The sequence below is a fragment of the Fundulus heteroclitus genome, chromosome 15 (genome assembly GCF_011125445.2).
Source record: "Fundulus heteroclitus isolate FHET01 chromosome 15, MU-UCD_Fhet_4.1, whole genome shotgun sequence".
Lineage (NCBI taxonomy): Eukaryota > Metazoa > Chordata > Actinopteri > Cyprinodontiformes > Fundulidae > Fundulus > Fundulus heteroclitus.
In genome coordinates this window covers 20,246,338-20,268,139 of record NC_046375.1, presented here as the reverse complement: position 1 = coordinate 20,268,139, position 21,802 = coordinate 20,246,338, and the positions used below count along the sequence as shown (strand labels likewise).

The 21,802-nt window shown below is 38.8% G+C and overlaps 1 long non-coding RNA gene across 1 annotated transcript in view; it reads left to right on the top strand.

Annotated features, from left to right (window-relative positions):
• Positions 1–21,035, top strand: part of LOC118566098 — a 31,121-nt gene extending 10,086 nt beyond the window's left edge. The window contains exons 2-3 of the long non-coding RNA XR_004932798.1: positions 15,011–15,123; positions 20,947–21,035. This is a non-coding gene — a long non-coding RNA (uncharacterized LOC118566098). The remainder of the gene's footprint in view (positions 1–15,010; positions 15,124–20,946) is intronic.
• Positions 21,036–21,802: the final 767 nt, after the last annotated feature.

The following is a 21,802-nucleotide window of genomic DNA, read 5'->3' as shown; positions in this document are numbered from 1 at the left end:
GTGGACTCAGTATTCAGGCCAACAAGCAGGAAGTATGTTTAAAATACGGTTTATTGATAACACACTATAAATTGGGACTGGGATCACAGGTGGGCAGAGATCAGAACAATGATCAGGGCAAGACAATGCCCGAGGTTGAAAAACAGTCCTAAGTAAAAAAATAAAAATAAAAAAAACAAGCAATCAGAAGAGCAGGAAAAGTACAGAACAGACTCCGAGCACAGAGTCGGGGAAGGTTCGGTACACAGGTAGGTTGACAGGCGGGTTCGGCGGTAAAGACAACAGTCCAGGTCGGTCCAGGTCCAGGTTAAACAGACGGCGTCAGGCAAGCTCGGATAATCCAAAAACTTGGTCAGGCACACAGGTTAACAGTCAGAAAATATCAGCCAAAACAGTCAGAAAATATCAGCCAAAACAGGGGTCAGGCTGGCCCAGATTCCGGAGGCAACTGGGTAATATCGACAGGTCAATCAGGACAGAGAACGCTGGATAAAATTCACAGAATGGCTCGTAATGATCTAGCACAGATGACTGGTCTGAAGGCTGGTTATATACTGACAGATGCAGGTGAATTAGGTGAGTGGTAATGAGGAACGGGGCAGAGCTAATCAGGTGTGTGAAATGAGTAGTCAGACCAGGCATCAGTGCCGAGATTGTGACAGTTATGGTGATTCTGGCTCCGCTCTAAACAGGTTCCTGTCATAGTTTGAGGTAGTTTCATGACCCACATGCAGAAAACTCAGGAGAGTTTAACAATTTATTGAAAGATGTGTGCTGGAGGGTGAACTCGAGATAACCGTAGATCCGGGAAGCGATCACTGAAACGAGGAGAGAGTGGTTTGTAGTGAATGTGACTTCCAATACAGATGGTAACTTGACTGATCGCTTACTGCTGGTGGAGATGTTTGAGTCCTGGGGAGGTAAGCAGGTCCTGCGGTCGCTGTCTGGGTTGGTAAATGCCCCTTGGTTTGTTGGAGGGCGGACAGGCTTTCAGGGAGTAGAAAGGTGGAGGAGAATGAGACGTTGCCAGTTGTGGGGTGATTATCCAGAGGTTTAACTTGAGCCTTTTCTTCTGGAAGAGACCACACAGTAACCACTAAGGTTGACACTTAGCAGCTTCTCTTAACCTCCTCATAACAAGCCAGATGACAGTTCCCCCATTCCCCTCACTCATTATATTTCCTATTTATTCCCAAGGGTCTTATCCCTAGAGCAGCCATGTAAGTTTGTATTATTTTATATTTATTTTATTTTTTACTTGTAAATCTCACCCACTCTAGGATGCTTGAGTGGGACATTTATTCCCAGCAAGCATATATAGAATATCTAGAGGAGGATAAGTGGTGTCAACTGCTGGGGCTTTCAGATTTGTCTGAGTAACCATAGCACTCACTGGTTAAATTTGATAACAAGAAATAGCCTTGGGTCAAAGTCAGGAGGTTGATTTGACACACACAAAGACGGGTTAGGTTGTGTCCAACAAACTTTTTAGTCAGACGAAGCGTCTGTGAAAATGACATTTGAAACCGGCATCCAGAGTGTGAAAGTTTGAAACTGTCCTCCACGGCGGCTTCATCTGGACCGGCTAGACATTGGTGCATTTGCACATGCAATCCAATGCAGACCTTACTTAACTTTTAAAAGACCAATAAGCAAAATTTCATTATTTTTGATAGAAAGATTTCAAAAATTGGTTTGTGAAGAACTAAAGGTATCTTTTCAGATCGACTATACACTTGCACGCTGCCACTCAGGGCTTAGCCCCTCCCTGCCCATAAACCACCACAGCCAGAGCAGTGTTGTGTAGGCACAAGATGGAGGGACGCCCAGCAGATCAAAACGTTCACTCAATGGCGTAGCAAAGGTATTACAAAACCTATTGAGGCTCCTCCAGCTTGATACGGTTTCATGTTTACCCTGAAACGTTTCTGTGCGGAAACCATTTTCAGCGCTGTGTAGAGCATAACGTAGCCTAATAAGTATAAGTCAAGCAGAGGTGATAGCCTATCTTCACCACCTTTTTTCTCCTCAGGAGAAGCCTGTTTTGGTGAACCTCATGCTTGAGGTCTTTTGCATCTGTTTCAAAGGTCTGTGCAAAGGCAAACAAAGGCTCCTCTTTTAAGAATGCTGTACCCTGAGGGTCAAGAGATTGTATCCCTTACATTATCTCACAATTCTTTGAAAAGCGCTTCTCCGACTCACTAGTGAGACAGTCAGTTATTTGATAAAAGATATTGTAGATATGTTAAAGTCCTCATTACTCTAGCACTCACTGTAGCTCTGTTCAACAGAGCTCATCAATAGTGAGTCAAGAAATGTAGAACTAGCTTTAGGTTGTCTATTAGTTAGCTAATCAGTGCTGATTTTGCAATGCTCTCTACCAGTTCTTTGACATCTTTCAATAGCTCATTAAAAGAGGCTTTAATTCTGTAGTCTTTCAATTTGTCTATCAAGGCACCAACTAGAACTACAGCCCTTGGACAAATCAAGACTGCTGGACTGGAGCATATCAGAGAGGCTTTTGACATTATTGAGCATTTTATAAAAGATAACCAGAAGCCAGTGAATGTATCTGAGTCAGAAAAGCATTGGCTTTAGCTTTTCTATCCCCACTGTTCCCCACATTACATTTTTTGTAGTAGTCTCATCACTGCTGGGAGCCTCTCTCGAATTACAACATGCTATATACCTGCATTCCCATCTAATGTCTATAAGTCTCCGTAATTCCTAGGTCTTATCCTATGAATACAACTGTTACTAAACAGTAAGCAACTTCGTATGAACAGCAAACCAGAGACGAATGCCCGCATCCACAAGAACTACAGTACATTCAAACAGTGTGCATTACAATGCACAAAAATGCTAATTTTTCATCATCAACTCTTTTTTGGTGAATTAATTACACCAATCAGACCGTCCATTTGTTTAAGAGACTGTTACTGACATAATAGAGAGATGAGAAAGAGAAGAGGTTTGTCTCTTTTATTTTATTTTTTACACATTACGCATGTGGCCCATCACCAAATTCTGGTAGCAAATTCAAGTCTTTACTTACAGAGATAATTAATCCTGAGACTTCTATTTCTGTTGGGGCGCCAAAGATGTTAGGAAACTGTCATAAGTGTCATGATTTGTCTTTGGATGAACCCGGACATAGCACGCACACACAGAGCTGGTCTTAAGAGAGTTTATTGTAAAAGTTAATGATGATGACATGATGAACCAGAGTCTGTAACCAGGCGGAGATGAAGGATGCAGGAGCTGACTGGCAGGTACAGAGCGGAGTAATAGTCCATGAACGAGTTAGGCAACAGAGTCCGCAGCTCGGCAGAAGGCCCTTCAGCACGGCAGAGAATGAGTTCTTGAGATGGATACCTAAAGACCAGAACCATAGCAGGATAACAGCTAATCCAGGTGAATACTTGCAGATTGAGTCAACATGGACCAGAAACTCAGCCTGAGATGCAGAGGGGATCCAGATACCAGCAGAGATACAAAGCAAAGCACTAAGGCAGAAAACAAATGATCAGAAGGTGCAAACCAGGCAGACAGCCGAGGAGTAGGTGTTGAATGATGACGGACCGGTATTGGAGTGAAACAAAGGGAGGTTTAATTAAGGAAGCTGGCAGGTGAAATGAGTCTGACTGATTGATTGACTAATTACCAACAGGTGTGGCTGACTGCAAGGCGAGTGGAGTGAAGTGAAGGCTGAGTGAGAAGGGAGGAGGAAACTAAAACTAACAATAAATAAAATCAAATCATAACTAGAACCCAAACATAGAGGAAAAACAGAAAACTAGTAGTAAACAAAAGCCGAGTCAAAACTAAACCATGACAATAAGATTGTTATTGTGTCAATTTATGCTGAAGCAGACACTTTGCACACACGTATGTGGAAGAAAATTTGAGCCGTTTATCCAGGGTTAACATTTTAGAAACCTTTTAGGTTAATTGGGGATTCTTTGCTCTGCTGTCTTTCAGTTGTTGAACAATGTCATGAGATGATGTTCTAGTTTGAAGCTTAATACACTTGCCATTAAAGTGATTATTTCTTAATTTGTGCTTCTTTGAAGTTTCTCATTTTCCTTTCGATTAGGGATGGGTTATAATCTCTGTCTGTAAAGAAAGATAATAGGAGGGGTTGGAAATTGCAGGAAGTAAATTAGGAGCAATTAGGTGATTATTCTGTTGGTTAATAAACCAACTGCAAACAGTGACTGAAGAAAGTAATAATGAATTAAATAAAGAACATCCATTTGAGGACCCCCTCGTCCTAAAATGGCAACCCCAGCTGAGCTCCAGCCTCTCATCTAGTAACCAAAGCTCAACACATGGCAGGATTTGCCAAAAGACTTCGACTGAATGAAAGTTCTGCCCCGGCTGTTGGTTGCAGAGCTGCAGATGACAAAGATGCCCTTGTGTGTTTTATAATGCTGTTTGGCATGAAGATGTTTTGTCATTTAGGTTAATGCTAACAATAAGCTACCTATTGCCCTGTCTGTAGGCATTTAGAAACTGCTGCTGCATCTTTGCTGGTTGTACAGGAGGATCCACCTCTTCTTGTTCTGCTCTGTCTCAGTGTCATAGATGTACAGTTTAAACATTGTGCATTTGTTTGCAGCCATTTTCACATGTATAAAGTGTGAGTGTAAACATTGAGTTGAGTGGCACGGCCAGCTACATCTTGTATGCATAAAAGTGACAGAGCCCTAAAAATAGAAGGAGCTCAAAACAGGCATAACTGAGGAGGTGAAATCTCATTATGTGAGAATGATTTTGACCCAGAAGGACAATAAAACTATCTTCACAGCGGTTACTTTTAAAAAAAGGAGCTTATATGTGTAAAGGTGTTCAAAAATTGATATTTTCTTGTCCTTTCTCCCGAAGGACAAGAGAATCACTGAAGCGTGGCTGAAGTTCATTTTTGAGGACTTTATTGACTTTAATGCTGTCAAATTTAAGGAAGGTGTGTTTGTCACAACCACGACAACATTCCTGTGTCGTGGCTGTGAAGGCAGCCAGCTCCCTGGCGCGTAGGTCTATCTGGCTTTGTATTTTGGTCTCCAACAAATTTTTTTAATTAAATTGTTTGGAGAACTTACATTTATGGCAATATCAACTACATGACATGGTTTACAGAGTAATGTCATGGTGCCGTTAAAGTGAAATTAATGAAAAGTGTTTTGAATTCTCTATCAGAGTGTCATAGTGTCAGGTTTTCAGTCCTGCACAGAGTGTCTGGTGGTTGTGCGTATCTGTGTGTATTCTCACCTCTCTCCAGTAGGGTGCTGCAGGTAGACATTCACATTCCTGAGCCGTACCTGACTGAAACCTAGTATCTTGTTACTTCCCTAAGCACCTGTCCTGGACCTTTCTCTCCAACGTGCTCCACCATAGGACAGTCATCACACTACAACCAACAGTCTGTCTGCCACAGATCACTGTGTGTTGCCACACCTCTCCTTGGACTCCAGCATTCACATAATCCCAAAGTAGACCTGTGCCTGCACTATCACACACTCCTTCTTGTTGTCAGTGCTCAGCCTTGTATACTCTTTTCTCCCTTCTGGTCGGTAATCCCAGAGGGAAATTGACACAACTTTCGATAAATACACGGCCTTCCTGCCTCTTTGTTCGTTGCCTTCCGGGTCAAAATGGAAAAACTAAAGCTGACGGAATGCTCTGACCAAGCTGACCCTGGAGCACAAATATGGACCACAGTTTCCCACCAGAGAGTACTCGTTGGACTACAGGAGGCTTTCTTACAATCCATGAGCAACCAACAAGACCAAATAATGCAAATTTTAACCAATTTTTTCAATCAGAGTCTTGAAATCTGCTCCCAACTTCCAGGGCATCCAACTAATCACACTCCCTCAGCCATACCTGCTGCTGCAACAACGTCCACGCCCCCTAATGATCGAAATACAATCTCTTCTACATCAGAATTTTTTTTTATGAGCTGGAGAAATGCCATGGGTTTCTTCTGCAGTGCTCGTTAGTTTTTCAACAAGTCCCATACTCGTTTCTTGATGACACCAGTAAGATGGGTTTTATAATAGGACTATGAGAGGCCCGGCTTTACACTGGGCCGAATAAGTGACGTATCACCTCTTCCAAGAATTATTTAAAATGACTTTCTCCCCCAAGGCTAGTGATAAGGAGTCTCTGAGACAGGCTAATAGTTTGGTGGCAGCACTTGCCTTTCATGTCAACAGTGGCATCATATGCAGAAATAAATATTTGTAAATTTAGGACCTGTCAAAATTCATAAAACAATTATGTATATACCATACTATATATTTATTTTTCAGTAATATATATATTTTTATTCTGCACTACTCTAGACATTCTGTGGGGGTATTGTTGTTGATGACAAAGTTGTAGCCATGACCTTTAACTAGCTAATTCTCTCATATGTCCTTATCTATTACTGTCAAACGAGTTTATCGATCACACCAACCAGCAGCTAGTACAGCACACAGCTTTTTCAGTTAAAGTTAAAGAGAATGTGGCCATGCTAAAATAAAATATGATGCCAATAACATCATCATTTTGGTCATTTTGAGTGCAACAAGGCCAATAATTCAATACCTTGCCATTAATGTAATAAAGTGTTTGAGCAAATTATTGTATCATGTGATTTATCGTTATCAATATCCATTGTTATGTGCAAACTGCACAAAATGTGCCCAAAAAAATGTTTTGTTTCTATACATGTGTTATTTGTATATGATTATATAATCAGCTGCATTTATTCCCTTCATCCATCCATCCATCCCGTGTTTATACCAGCTTAGGGTATAACACAGAGATACAAAGGACAAACAACCATGCACACACATACTCACACCTAAGGGCAACATAGAGGGACAATTAAACATGTTTTTAGACTGCAGGAGGAAGCTGGAGTACATTAAGAGAACATGCAAACTTCATGCAGAAATAACCCAGGCCCAGGATTTTCTTGCTGCAAACAGCACTACCACTGTACAGCCTAGTTATTGTCTTTTCAAAGAAATTTTAAATGCCACTATAAAAGCATAATAGCCTATTGCAAAATTGTATGAAATTATTTCTTCTAAAAGGTAATTACATTATTGGCAAGTTATTGGATTATTGGTATCTTTACATTCACTTATTACTTTAATGGAGATTATTTCAATATTACTACACTGCACAATGTAATTTCACCATGACTGAATGCCAAGCACATCTGATACAATATGTAGCGCTTTCAAAAATGTTTCGCTGTATATTCCCTGATGCCACACTAATTAGCTTTGGCATTTTGGTATTTGTTTTTAAACAGGAACTTTTTCCATTGTTTTTACTTCCGTAATTGACTTTTAATTACTTAAGATGAGTGCACAAGTTTGGCTGAAAAATATAGGTATGCATTAACAACTTGGAGAGAGTACACATAATCAACAACCGCAACTTTAAAGCGGGGTAAAAGTTATAAAAAGATTTCCTAAGCTTTGAAATTCAAGCACTATTCAGTGCATCATATAAAAAACGGAAAGGCGCCGCTGTTGATCATGCACTCCTTATAGAAAGCTATTATCAAATTGTTTGCAGTTTTAAAAACCATGCATGTTTTTCATTTTTCATCCATACACCTAATGGCATGTAAAGAATAAACGCTCAGGATCCCTGTAGGTCAAGCCTCTTTCAAGGATTTCCTTTATCACTGGTTCAATGTGGATTTTTACATCTTCGGGCAGCATGTTGGCTGGTTGGTACTGGAATATACTTTCCAATGATATTGTGTTCATCTGATTTTGTATCAGATTTTCTGTGCAAAATAAGCCATTGTATTGAAGATGAAGAACAAAAGCTATTTTAAAGAGGAGCATTGGATCAGACCTGAAGAGATTTAAAAACATCAGGATCCTTTTCCAGACTTGACCATGTGGAGAAGCCGCAGGAAAGAGTCTCTAACTAGTTTGTTGATCTAAAATCAAACGATTCACTGAAACAGAGGAGCAGAGATCGGAGAACCTTTAGAACCACGGCTGTCTCAGCTGCACTTCAATCAGACCTTTCTGCTAGAGTGGCCAGACAGCAGCCACTTCTGAGTAAATGGCATCCGACAGCTCAGTTGGGGTTTGCAAAATGGCATTTCCAAGCCTCTGAGGTCACGACAAAAAAGACTGTAATATCATGATATACAAAGTGAACCATTTTGGCAGAATTCTGAGAAAAAAAATCCAGAGAGACCAAGCAGTGAACATTGACTGGTTAATAATGGTCTCTATGAGATCATGCTGCGGTGGCGCAGCTCAGCAGGAGGGACAAGAAGTTTGCTTGAAACTTGGAGAGGGGAAATGCTTCAATAATTCGGAGAGAGAGAAGGAAACCCTGCTCCAGTGGACGGACTGCTTTGTCTGTTTCCCAATAATTTCTTGTTTCATAAAGTGGGATTTCTATGTCATGGAGTCTATAAGGAAAAGCGACATAATGGGACTTCACAAGGGAATGGAGACCAAATTTATATCTGCTGTTTTCAAGTGATATATACCGATGTAGTTGAAAAAGGAATTGAAAACACAGTGTCTCACTGTCGTGTCTCACTGTCTACCAAGTCTTTTCCCAGTGTCATTCACTGGTAGTCTCTCTAGGGTTTTACACATTATGGTTCCTGTGAAATATTTGTCAGTGTGCACTATTTTTAATCAATACTGAAGATATTGCAGAGCAAATGTCTGTGTGGTAAGGCTGTTATGTTGGTATCTGAGCTTTTTTTCGTCGATCCTCATGAAAGACGTAATTTTAAACCAAATACCTTTTCGTAAGCCAGAAATGTGAAGGGGTCAATCATAATGCTTCATCGCACATAAAAAACACTCTCGGTTTGGATGGAAGTCTTTTAGCTATCACTTTACCACAGATCATCTCCCCTATCCTTTCAGTTGTTTTTGTATCACCCCATTGGGACATTTTCCGCTTGTGTTGTTTAGAGAAAGCTCGAGCAGAGTACATGTGGGGTCACGTCTTTAAAAATGCGACTTCTTGTGTTTTGAAGGAACAAAAAAAGAAAGAATAAACTTCAAAGAAGTTTGTTGTAGTTACAGCTCTCTAAATGTAAATGAAAACATCCAAAACACACTTTTGTAAAGTCTGAGGGTGCAGAAGAGAGAGGTTATTAATATTTTATCACATCAAAAGATAGAATTCAAACAAATGTCTTAACATATTCTAAATTGTGCTCTAGCCAATTTTCCAACTGCTTCTCTCTCTGTTTAGGTTCTTCTTTTCTCATAACGTGAACTAAGGTTAGATTGGAAAGCCTTCTCACGAACACTACTATCTTGATTACCTAGGTTATGTATGTATGTATGGATGGATGGATGTATGTATGTATGTATGTATGTATGGATGGATGGATGGATGGATGGATGGATGGATGGATGTATGTATGTATGTATGTATGTATGTATGTATGTATGTATGTATGTATGTATGTATGTATGGATGGATGGATGGATGGATGGATGGATGGATGGATGGACGAATATGGGCCTTAGACTGTGTCACACAAGTCCATAGGAATGTAATCCATTATTAATCTATACCAGGGGTCACGAACATGGTGACTGTGGGCACCAAGTAGCCCCTGGGGACCACATGTAGCGTCCACGAGCCTGTTCTTAAAAAACCACAACCCGCCAGTGAGCTGCATCTAAAACTTCATTTTATTCCGTTACTCTTCCTGTTTATTCACACTTGCATTGATACACATTTAAAAACGATTATATATACCAAAGCATGAAAAATGTTTATTTCACATAATTGTAAGATGAACTCTGATTCTCCTGGTTCAAAGCTCAGTACTGGTAGCCCTTTGTATAACACAACACCAATAAAGTAGCTCTCATTTTCTAAAAGGTTGATGACATTTGAGCTATGCCAACCAGAAATGATGCGGGCCTTAAGAGTTAAGTAATTTGTTTTTTCTTTTTACACAATGTGTTAAAAGACAAAATAATCATGTGTGGTTTATGTTACTGAAGTCATATATAGAAGACCAAGATCAAAATTAATTTATAGTATGGCCTTTAATTCAACCCAAATAACACTTTATATTAACTTTCGATCATCCCAACTGATTAATCCATCCATCCATTCTCTGACCCGCTTAATCCATCATGGGGTTGCAGGTGCCTATCTCCAGCGTTCACTGGGCAACAAGCAGTCTGTCACAGGGCAACACAGAGAAAGACAGGACAAACAACCATTCACGCACACACTCACACAATTTAGAGAAGCCAATTAAACTAACAGTCATGTTTTTTGGACGGTGGGAGGAAGCCGGAGTACCCGGAGAGAGAACCCACGCATGCACAGGGAGAACATGCAAACTCCATGCAGAAAGACCCAGGATTGGACTTGAACCCAGAACCTTCTTGCTGCAAGGCAACAGCGCTACCCACTGTGCTGTTAAAAAAAATTAAAGTTAAATAAATTTGGAGAGATGTTCAGGAGACAAAAAATGTTCTGCGTAAAATTGTATAGTGTTGTCAGACTGAGGTTCTTGGATATTGACCCAAACACAAACAGGCATGCAGGCAGACAGCATAGTGAGATGAAAAGACTTCAATAAATAAAAAGCAAAAACTTGTTACTTGACAAGGGAACAGCCAGAACCAGTGTACGAACAAAACAAGCATGGACATGGATTGGCTTAGCATAAACAGAACAGTATATTCCAGCTGAGAAATTTGGGCGTAAATAGCAGGAGAAACAGGCGAGAAGTGTGATGAGCAGGAAACGGGAGGACTGGATGGGCTTAAATGGACGGTGGCTATTGGTGTGTTCCATTTGCCTCGGAACGCGATACTAGCAAGTCGCAGATTACGCCACCTCCACCTTTGTGCATTCCAGTTTCCCTCTTGTTGGACAGTAGGAAAAAAACATCATGGGCGCTGTCACAAAAGCCATAATTAGATATAAAAATACAACCAACCTGCATCTCAGAATGCATTTTCATTTCATTGCAAAATCTTTGTCTTTTTTAAGCCCTGCTGAACTGAATAGGAAACATTACACAATAAGTGGTGATTCTCATTTAGTCTCTATGGCTACTGTTGTTAAAACATTAACAATAACGACAACACCATTCTACACTGTGTTTTGTGCATATAAACAGTGCTATGAGAATTGAAAAGTAGTACATGTACGACTGTACGGCTATATTCAAGTAAAAGTGAGGGAATTTGTTATGTCACCAACATGATTCTCACATTGAGGTTTTTTTTCTTTCTGCTATGTAAAATGTTACCAAATTAATATAATTTGCATATTAAAAATAAAAAAATAGATTGCCACAATCAGTAAATTAAATGTTCATGTTGTTATATATATATATATATATATATATATATATATATATATATATATATATATATATATATATATATATATATATATATATATATATATATATTCTTTATTATTGTGCAGAGGTGTTACTTCAGTGACTCAGTCTAAAGCCACTTAACACCCATCTGCTCCGTAGTTGCATAATTGTATGCATGGAAACCTGACTATAAAAGCATTGCTAAGAACATGGAGGTACTGTATGTACCCTTTTAAAGTCAAGAGGGATTTCAATTACATGCTCTGTGATAACAGTTTAATGTGGTAACTTAAAAGTGACAGTTTCCACATCCCTAAGTGTATTGTATTTTTTTACTTTCCCAGTTGTATACAGTAAGAAAATGATTCATTGCCTTTATTCTAGAATACCCAGCATGTGGCTTGGAAAAATTACACGAAGAGTAAGCCAGAGAATGTAAAACACCCAGAGACTAAGTAAATGTATGATACGTCAACACACTGACTGCATAAACAGCAAAGACAATTGTCCAAATTTGAGCAAGGAATCATGTTGGTCCAAAAATTTATATTCCTGTTCTGTTTTCTCTCTGAAATCATCACAGTCTGGGCTTTCTCAGCCAGGGTTGTTTTTAAACCCTTTGCCAGCTTCTTCTCTTTTTTTCTTCTGACCTTCTGCCCACTGGATTGAACTAGGATAGTTTTTTTCACACTCCACAAAACAAGCTGCAACCTCCGTGGTTTATCATTTGGCTCACATGTCTATCCTTAGACAGCTGTGATGATCAGTTGAAATTTATTTTATGGTTGTTAGCTCTTGGAAGAAGCTTCCCTCCCAGTAACGACACAGTTGGGCACATGATTTTTTTAAGAGTATTTCCCTGACTCTTTGCTGAAAGCTCCTCATAAGACCCATGTCACCAGACACAAGCTCCATCATGTTGAAACTGTTTTGTTTGCCCCATTAGGGCAAACAAAACTTGTAACTCACCGAACAAGCAAAGCTGGAAGTCAAAATGTGGAAAACCTGAAAGTGTAATGTGCTACTGAAATCTCAGTTTCACGTGACAGGGGTATATGAAAACAATAATCCTAGCAACGCCTTCCTTCTCATTTATAAATGTATTATACACATAATGATCACCAGCTAAACCAGACAGCCATAGAATTTCGGAGCATTTTACATATGACCCAATGATAATATTTCCTGACATTTTGGAACAATATCTTATAATCTTTTAAATGCACTTTTTGTGCAGGGGAGGGTTCACCAACCTCAGCATGCTGGAGGCCTGAAACTGGAGGTGAAACTGATGACATGACCTTTTGATTACTCAACAAAGAATGTCTCACTTGGAAGCTTTCAAAAAAATTATTTTCAAAAAATCAGTAGTCCCGAAATATGAAAAAAGTTGAGACAATAAGACCCCGTCCTGATATGGGTGATCACTGTGAATTTTACACACTTGATCCCATACACAAAGATGTAATTAGATGTGATGCATGGCATGCGTTACACAACATCGCAAGAAAAAGGTTAAAATATTCTTGGAATTTTACTATAATAGAACATCACATTGTCCTGCTCATTCCCTTTTTAACGCATATTTTGTAACACTAGTCATATTCATTTGAAAGTGGATTAACAGGAAATAGAGTTGAGAAAGAGGGGGAAGTTATGTACCAAAGGTCCACAGGCCAGGAGTCGAAGATACTGAACTAACACTAAAAATTAAGTTAGAAGAGTATTAAATATAACCTATCGAATAACCACAATTTTTGGTTGCGCACACTTCCCATGCACCACAATCACACCCAATTGTCCACCTTAATTAAAATTGTTCTGAGATACATTATATTTATTGCTCCTCTAACTTAATTTTTAGTGTTAGTTATCAGTATCTTAGCAATGAAATGTTTAGGTTTGGGACTGAATTATACAGCTTTCTGTTGTTCTGACTCTCATGTCTTCAAAGTTAAATGAAAAGATTTATATGATTGTAATGTCTGTCTGCAAAAGCCTCAACCTAGCAAGGTACTGCTTCAATGCTTAAGAAAGTGGGAGTGCAAAACAATTCTCTCAGTTGTGTTTACCACTTACAAAACAAACTAATATTTGCTCTTAACCCCCCCCCCCCCCCCCCCCTCCAATTAAAAGGTTGTATAACCTAACAAGAAAATAATCAAAAAAGATCTACACTAGGCTGACTGCAGATGGTGCCAGATTATTGAAAGCTTTTTGATGGTAGATGTCTAGCCTTCCTTTCATTTCCAATTACCACGGTTTGAACTTGGTCACGTGTTTCTAAACGTTCCTGCCTTGCCTTTGCCAGACATCTACCAAGCTTCTGATTTCTGGACCTTGAACAGGATTGTTTTCAGGACTGTGAACTTTGCCTAGCCCCTTGAATCTGTGTAATCACCTGTGCTTGACTCAAGCCTGTCCCCTGGAGTAGAATCAAGCCTCAGCCATCCTGTCTGTCACCTCTGCTGGGGGAAGCCAGCCCTCAGTATTGCCATATTCCTGCTTGCTCCTGAGTTCTATATCCTGTTTAATTAATAACTAATTAATAATAAATAAATAATTAATAATAATTAATAAACCTTTTTACAATGCAACATTATGTCTGGCTTTAATTTTGGGTTCCCTGCCTGATCAGATTCCTAACTCCAACTAACTATGATTATGATAACTGCTGTAATGACCACCTGATATTTTGTAGCCATCTTTTCCAGGAAATATTTAAAAGACAATTATATTTTTCTTTCCATCTTTTTGAAGGTGGAAATAAATGATCTGAAATATTTGTCCCTTAAAGCTTTCTGCTTTTTTATACACATTTTGTACAGCAAAACATGTGTTAATTAATTCTGCCAAGAAGAGCCTGTAATACCTCAAGCTATTCAGATAAGACTTGGGAGGATTTTGTAAGTGATTGCATCAGCTCTAGGGTTTCATCTTTCAAGAAAACACGATGACTGTGGTTTGGCTTATCAAACACTAGACAGTGTTTAATTTGCATATTAAAACCAACTATTAATCAACTTTATGGAGAAATCTGGAAATGGAGACCTGTGCAGACTGTCAATCCAGATTTCTCTCATGGTGGACAGATTTTGGCCAGAGGATTGTGCACTGTCAATTTGTACAAATAGATGTCTCACCTCTAAAAGCTGAGAAAACTGATGACAGCCTGTTACCAAATGACATCATTATGTCAAGCTTGAAGGCTGTTCCACCTAAGGAAACTGACGCACGATAAACACCCCTCAAACTTAGCCACCCCATTGTTGCCCTTCACACCTCAGCTGTGATGAGAACAAGGATTAAAAGTGACGTTCCCTGTTTGTCTGATTGATCAAGCTCTGTAATGATAGGCCCCAGAAATCCATGGATTAGTAGAGCTGTGACTGCTTCTGGATACCAGACACACACAGCTAGAGTTTACCAGCTTTAAAGAGAAAGATTGATAAGTTTAAAAAGTGACTCTAATTTTGAAGTATGATAATCCAAAAAGGAAAATTTAGCAAAACAGTGTGGGAAAAAGTGTCAAAAGCAGCCCACCCAGAAATCAACAAAATAAAGAATCTCACAATTTGGCTTTGGTGACATTTCAATCTTAAAGTTAAACTTTTCAGTTTCAGTTTTAATGTTTTTAACTGGTTTCAGTGAGGAGTACCGTCCAACAAGCTCAAGAACTGGAGCTTGACACCCCTGGCCGAGACTGAAGAAGATCCACTCACCTCAGAATACCCGATGCTTGAAGTGGCTCCATCCAACAGGTAGGCCAAAATCCATCCATTATCTATACCTGCTTACCCATGTAGGGTCGAAGGGAGGCTGGTGGCTTTGCTCAGCGGTCAGTGGGTGAGAGGCGGCGTACACCCTGGACAGATTGCCAGTCTATCATAGGGCAACCTAGAGACACATAGGACAAACAACCATGCACACACACACACACTTAAAGGCAGTTTAGAGTAGCCAATTAACCTAACAGTCATGTTTTTGGACTATGGGAGGAAGGTGGAGTACCTGGTGAGGACCCACACATGCACAGGGAGAGCATGTTCAAAGAGTGATGATTTTAAGTATAAACACTGACCATAGGCATCAATCTGTAACATCTTGCTCATCAAAGACGAAAGTCGTGATAGTAGGGATTCCCTTCCCTGCAACCATCACCTGCAGCTGCTTCGATAGTCTGGCTTGTGACTTTGCCAAAAGTTTCAAGTCATTGCCATGACATGAGCTTTATTCATGTTCGCACCCAGTTAAGACGTGATTTTAGATATGCCAACATATGCAACAAATACAAATGAGCAACGGTAACATTGGCATTTCATCATTCCCAGGTCAAAAAATATCAACAGAAATAAAATTACATCAAAACTCCTCACTTGATTATCTGCTGCATAAAAGCTGAGTTTCACATTTGATGTATTGCTCTGTGTTTTGGATACAATCCAAGTCAATGCAGTTTCATTCTGTTTATGTAACCAATCACAAGAATGATGTAAAGGTAATATATGAGCACTATAGTGAACATGCCCCGTCGAAATTAAATCTAAACACATACTGACAAGATAGTCCAGTTTATTCCAGTTTAACTCAGTCCAATAACCATTTACAATGCAATAAAAAGTACAGTCAGATTCTAAGTAAAAGCAATGACAAAAAGGCCATTTCATCAAGGACTGTCTATGGTGAGACACTGATAGTTTAGATATAAACTTTACTCAGATGAATTCCTCTTTCTCAACTTGCCATAGAGTGGCATGAAAGTGAGAACTTGTGTGTCTTGCTGTGTGTTAAAGTGTGAACATGCCAAAAGGAAAATTTTAATGATACTTACAGGGAGTTGCCAGTTCTAACAATGTATGAACGAAAACTGTGGTATTGATGTTAGCTGTTCGTTGTACATTTGGGACAAATGAAAGGTTGGAAATTCTATCATCTGTCAATTGTATTTTTTAGTAAATAAAATACATTTTTGCCAAATTTATTTTGCAGGAGTTGAATTAACTATTTAACTGGGGGGGGGGGGGGGGGGTATGATATTTTGGACTTCTTACTACTAAGAATGTGGGAACACAATTATTTGAGGTCCAAGTCACATGCAGACAAACATAGAGGAGCGGCATACAGGAATTCTCAATATGTGGGAAAGAGCAAGGACCCAAAATATAAACAAGAAGTCGGAGGGAAACATATTATTGTAAATCTCAATATTGTCTAAGAAACATAGCTGTTGAATAAATAAATAACAGAAGAGAAACATAAGAGAAAAATAAAACCAGACCTTGAGTAAACATGAGCTTAGCGAGAGTAACTGTGCTGGGAGCTGATGCTGCTTTCTGTCTGCCTAAGAAGTCAGATCCAGAAATGTTGTCAAACCCAATTGTGTTATAGTAAAGTGTACCAAAAGTGCTGCGGAGCAACCACTGGCGCTCCAAGCCAAAGGCAATGCTTGTTCTGCATTGTATTGGTTCAAATATAAAAGAAGCAGGCTCATTATTACATGGGGTGCAATACTATGGGGTAAGGTTTCTGTCAGTATTTATGCATGTCTGCTGACTTCCATTTACAAAATTACTTGTGTGTATACAATTTTTATTGACAGAAACCTTATGGTATATAGTACCATGTGACTGAATATTATTGAAATATGCAATAAGCTGCTCAGTAATTGTGTTTAAATAATAAAGTTGTTTGTTTAAATAAAGTTGCCATTTTGTAATATAATGTAAATAAAAACTGAACTGTATTTTGTTAACTGATTGTAACAAGTTAGCCTTTTGCAGCTGGATTTACAGTGGATATGGCAGAGTATGGCGGGAGTAACAAATATATATTCGTCCACAATTGGCAAAAGTCAATGGACGATTAATATGTCAACCCTTATGTAATGCTGGTTTTGGCGGTCTGACCGCAGCCTTTTATGAGTATCAAATTGCTCTTTATGATAAGAACTCATGGCGTGGAGTCATGTAATTTTGCCTGCAAGCTAAATTCTCGCAGTATTTGTGCCCTCACAAATACACGAGAATCCATATTGTATCACTCTGGCATCAAAAGTTCAAAAGAGCACCAAGAAGTGCCTTGACCAGTTTAACTTGTTGTGGTTTGTCATAGCCCCTGTTGCTTATATTTTAATTTGATACCGTGATTGGTTAAAACCAACCTTTTGGTAGGTGGGCACTCTGGGTCACTTCGTCCAATCAGCTCGGAGAGTTCTGAATGTCCCATCTTTCCCCAAACAGATTCGATAAAAGCAGTCCCAGATTGATAATTTGCAGAACGGAGAGTGCTACACATTATCAATCTGGTATGACAGATTAGAAGTCATGAGCTGAGTGAATAATTCATGAGCTGAGTGAATAATTTAAACTGCAATCTCAGGATTAGATTAATTGGGATTTGAAGAGCTCTCAGATGAACACTCCTCTCCCAATGAGTCGCTGTAGTAGCTCATTAGCGTTGCACACTATGGAGTGTATGGTTTATTGAGGTCCCATGGACAGATAGTGCAGTTTTTTCAGTGGACCTCTGCAGTTCCTTCAGGGTTACCTTTGGACTCTGTGCTGCCTGGCTGATTAATGCCCTCCTTATTCAGTCTATGAGTTCTGGTGGGGACCCTCTCTTGGCAAGGTTGTTGTGGTAGCACATGGTAGCACCACAACGCATGTGCTTTCAATTTAAAGATGAGTTGATGGTGTTCCATTGGGACATTAAAGATCTTTACAGGTTTTTATGACCCCACCCTAACTTGTTCTTCTCAATAGCTTTGTCCCTGACTTGTTTAAAGAGTACCTTGGTCTTCAAGGTGTGCTGTAGCCTCTGGAACTTTTCAGAAAAGCTGTGTTTTCACTGACAGATCATGTGACACTTAGATTGCACACAGATGGACTTTGTTTAACGAATTATGTGACTTTTGAAGGTAAATACTTTTGGTTGCACCTTAACTTAATAGGGGCTTCTTAGTAAAGGGGGTAGTTCCATATGCATATGCCAAATTGAATATATATACATGTGTATATATATATATATATATATATATATATATATATATATATATATATATATATATATATATATATATATATATATATATATTCTTATTTCACTTAAACTTAAACAATCTTGTACAGATCCACCACATGAAATAAGAATAAAAACATTAAAATTTCAGGTTAGAATAAAACAAAATAGGTAAAAAGCCAAGGGGGTGAATGCTTTTGCATGCTTATGCTATATATTATGAGTTCCCTTTCTGAGATGAGCGACAAAAAACATTGTCACATTTTCTTGTTTTGTAATCTGTTTTTTTTATCAGTTGTGCTTAAAGTAAGCTCACTTCCAATTGTTTTCTGTTTTTTCTACCCTACATTTGTCTGCTTGTCTGTCAAAAGGCTATTTTTTTATATTTTGTGTCATATGCTTCACACTCCTTCCTGTGACTTTGAGCCTGATCCTCCTGGAAGTCTCAGAGAGAAGACAGACACATTGACATGGGTTGTCTTTTTGGCACCTATATTTTAAAGGGCTGTGGAACCTTATGCAGGACATTGTAGTTTAAATTAAAAAAAAAAACAGACACGTGTTGTGACAAACACCGCTGATGCTCATCTGACCAAACAAATTCCAGCTGTAGGCTGAAACAGAGAAAAATGGAGTGCAAGTGCAGCTGTGCCACATGTTTAATTGACATTGCTTAAAAATGACAGGCTCCCAAGCTGTCAGTTTAAATTATCATCTCAATATATAGTTAATGAAGGAAATCATAAGTAAGGATGTGTTTCTAACATATATTACAATAAAAAGGTTTAGAGTTTTTGAGATTTCTCTGCCTTTTTATCTTATGCATTTGACTCACCTCTTTCTTTGGATCATTACGACTAAACTGCAAAGAAGATAATCGTAAAGATTCCAAGAGGTACAAAGTGAAATTTGTTTTGTCCACATTTTCTTCTGAGTTTTAATATTTCCTTCTGAAAAACCTTTGTATTATTATCTTTTTATGTGGGTAATGTATTGTTGCATGTTGTCCCTGCATGCATGGACTCTCTCTGAGTACTCCAACTTCCTCTTACAGTACAAAAACACTGTTAGGTTAGTAGGTGTCTCAGAACTGCCCTTATGTGTGTGTGTGTGAGTGTGTGTGCATGATTGTTGGTCCTATGGACTGGCAACCTGTTCAGGTATAGACAATGGATGGATCCTCTAACCATCTAAAAAGATTGATGCTGCTTAATGGTGGGCCAACAGTGGGCTTTTGCATTACCCCAGAGATGAACACATGAATAAATGCATTCTGTCCCTTCTACCTTTGCTCTCTTGAAGTCATAGGCAAATATACCCAAAATAACAGCAAACATTTACTTCAGGTTAGCTGTGGCAAATGATTGATATTTATGACCACAAATCCAAAAACATATACTTGTAATTGGTTCTGGCACATTTTTCATTAAATATGTGCTTTCCACATTGAAAAACACGTTCACATGCTTCAGTGTTTAGTCTGACTAGCTTTTATCCTCTCTGGCGAGTGAAAACATTTAGGCACATTTTTTGTAAATCCTTCCACAAAATTAGTTGAAACGCGATAAAAGCCTGTGGTGTAGTCATAAGGTCTCTGCAATCAGAAATGGGACAGGCTTAGGAATGTTGCATAACTAATGATTAACACTGTAGCTGCCTCATTTACAATGCAGCTTGGTTTCCTGGAAAAAGGATGCCAGATTAATGTGCAAAAGTCTAGAGTTGCTCTTCTAATTTGTTGTTTCCAAAGAGCCAGACTTGCCATTCCATTTCAGTTCAACCTGCTAATATTGGTGACTAGCAGCATTCCCATATTTTTTGTGCATCAATAAACAGACAGTAACTTTGACCTCCTGGACTAAAGTTAGAAGTTAGCTTTCCCTTATATTTTGATATAAATTTTTAGGTAATTTTCTTTCATTTCTTATATGGGGGAATGCATTCTTGCAAACTTAATCTGGACAGCTGTTAATAGGAAAACATTTTGAAACAGACTGAAAAGTGCAAAATAATTTTTCTTCAGTGCCACTTCATAAGGTCATAGGAAGTCTACCCTCTGATTCTATGTTGTAATTGAGGATAAATACATTTGAAAAGACTTATTTGTATTTTGAAGTGAAATGGGGGACAGAGCATGCCTTGGACATTTCAAAGTGAGGTTATTTGAAGAAATTATCAGTAATCTTCCCTTACCTTTGTTTTTTGTTTTATTTCTGAAGTCAGTTGATTGCACTAACCCACAACACTCCGTGAGAAGCTTAAAGCGTGCAAATAGGCTATTTGCATGTTTAGAAATATTGTCTTGTTGTGTCTGCATGTTATGTATAATCTGTGCGCATTCTGAGCTGCCGTCTGTCTCAACACACTACATTTGAATCCAGTGTTTAGCTGAATAGCAGAGCTCTGTAACGCCTGAATCCACACTAAGGAGGCAGAACATCCATTTAATTTAGTGATGTTGGACCATGGACACACAAAACTTTGCCAAATATCCACAAGGACTGCAGTTTGAGACCCCAGGGCTATTCTTGCACAAGATAACGTTAGGTTTGTTACTCTTTTCTCAGCTGTTGATCTCGCTGGCCCAGTAAAAGACGCCATCTTCGAGGAAACCTTGGATCCAAAATACAGGCTGGTGGTTTGTGTACTCCAACCTAAAATAAGACCATCAGACGGAACCTGGGTACCTGACCTCGTGCAGAAAAGAATAAGGAAGAATCATAGATTCCCCATGAAGAGTTGGTATGCCAAATTACATGAAGAAAGTGGTCTTTCCTTCTACTACGTTGAGAGAAATTGGCATTTAAATCTGTATCTTCATTTGAATAAAATCATATGAACATAGGCTTAGTGGATAGCTTATAGTCAGACATACACCGTTGTTGTTCAAAAAGCGAAAAACAACTTTCTGAAAAACAAATTTCCAGAAGAGCATCTAACTCACAATCAGTCTATTTTCCAAGTCTGCTGTCATGCTGTCAGTTTGGTGTGTTTCTAAAAGGCTGTGTCGATTTTATCCCAGATGTAATGAGACACACCTCAGGCTCGCAAAGCATTCTGTGATGCTTAGACTTAGACAATTTTATTGTCATTTTGTATGTACAGAGTGCATACGGAATGAAATTTCGTTGCATAGAGCTTATGACAGTGTAATGCGATTGCAGTTGGAATAAGATAACATTACAATATAAAGTGCCGCAGTGATCAGAATGTAGCAATGCAGGAGAAGAACAGTGTGCAGAAGAATGTTCAGCCATGTTTATGGTGAAACAATAATGGTGCAAAAAGGCATTAATATGAAAAAGTTCAGTGCAGTGCTAAATAATATGGTGCAAAAAAATACAGTAAACGTTCAGTTGTGTGCTTTCACGCCAACTCTATTTCATATTCAATCATGTAAGTGAATAGATATGAAATAGATGA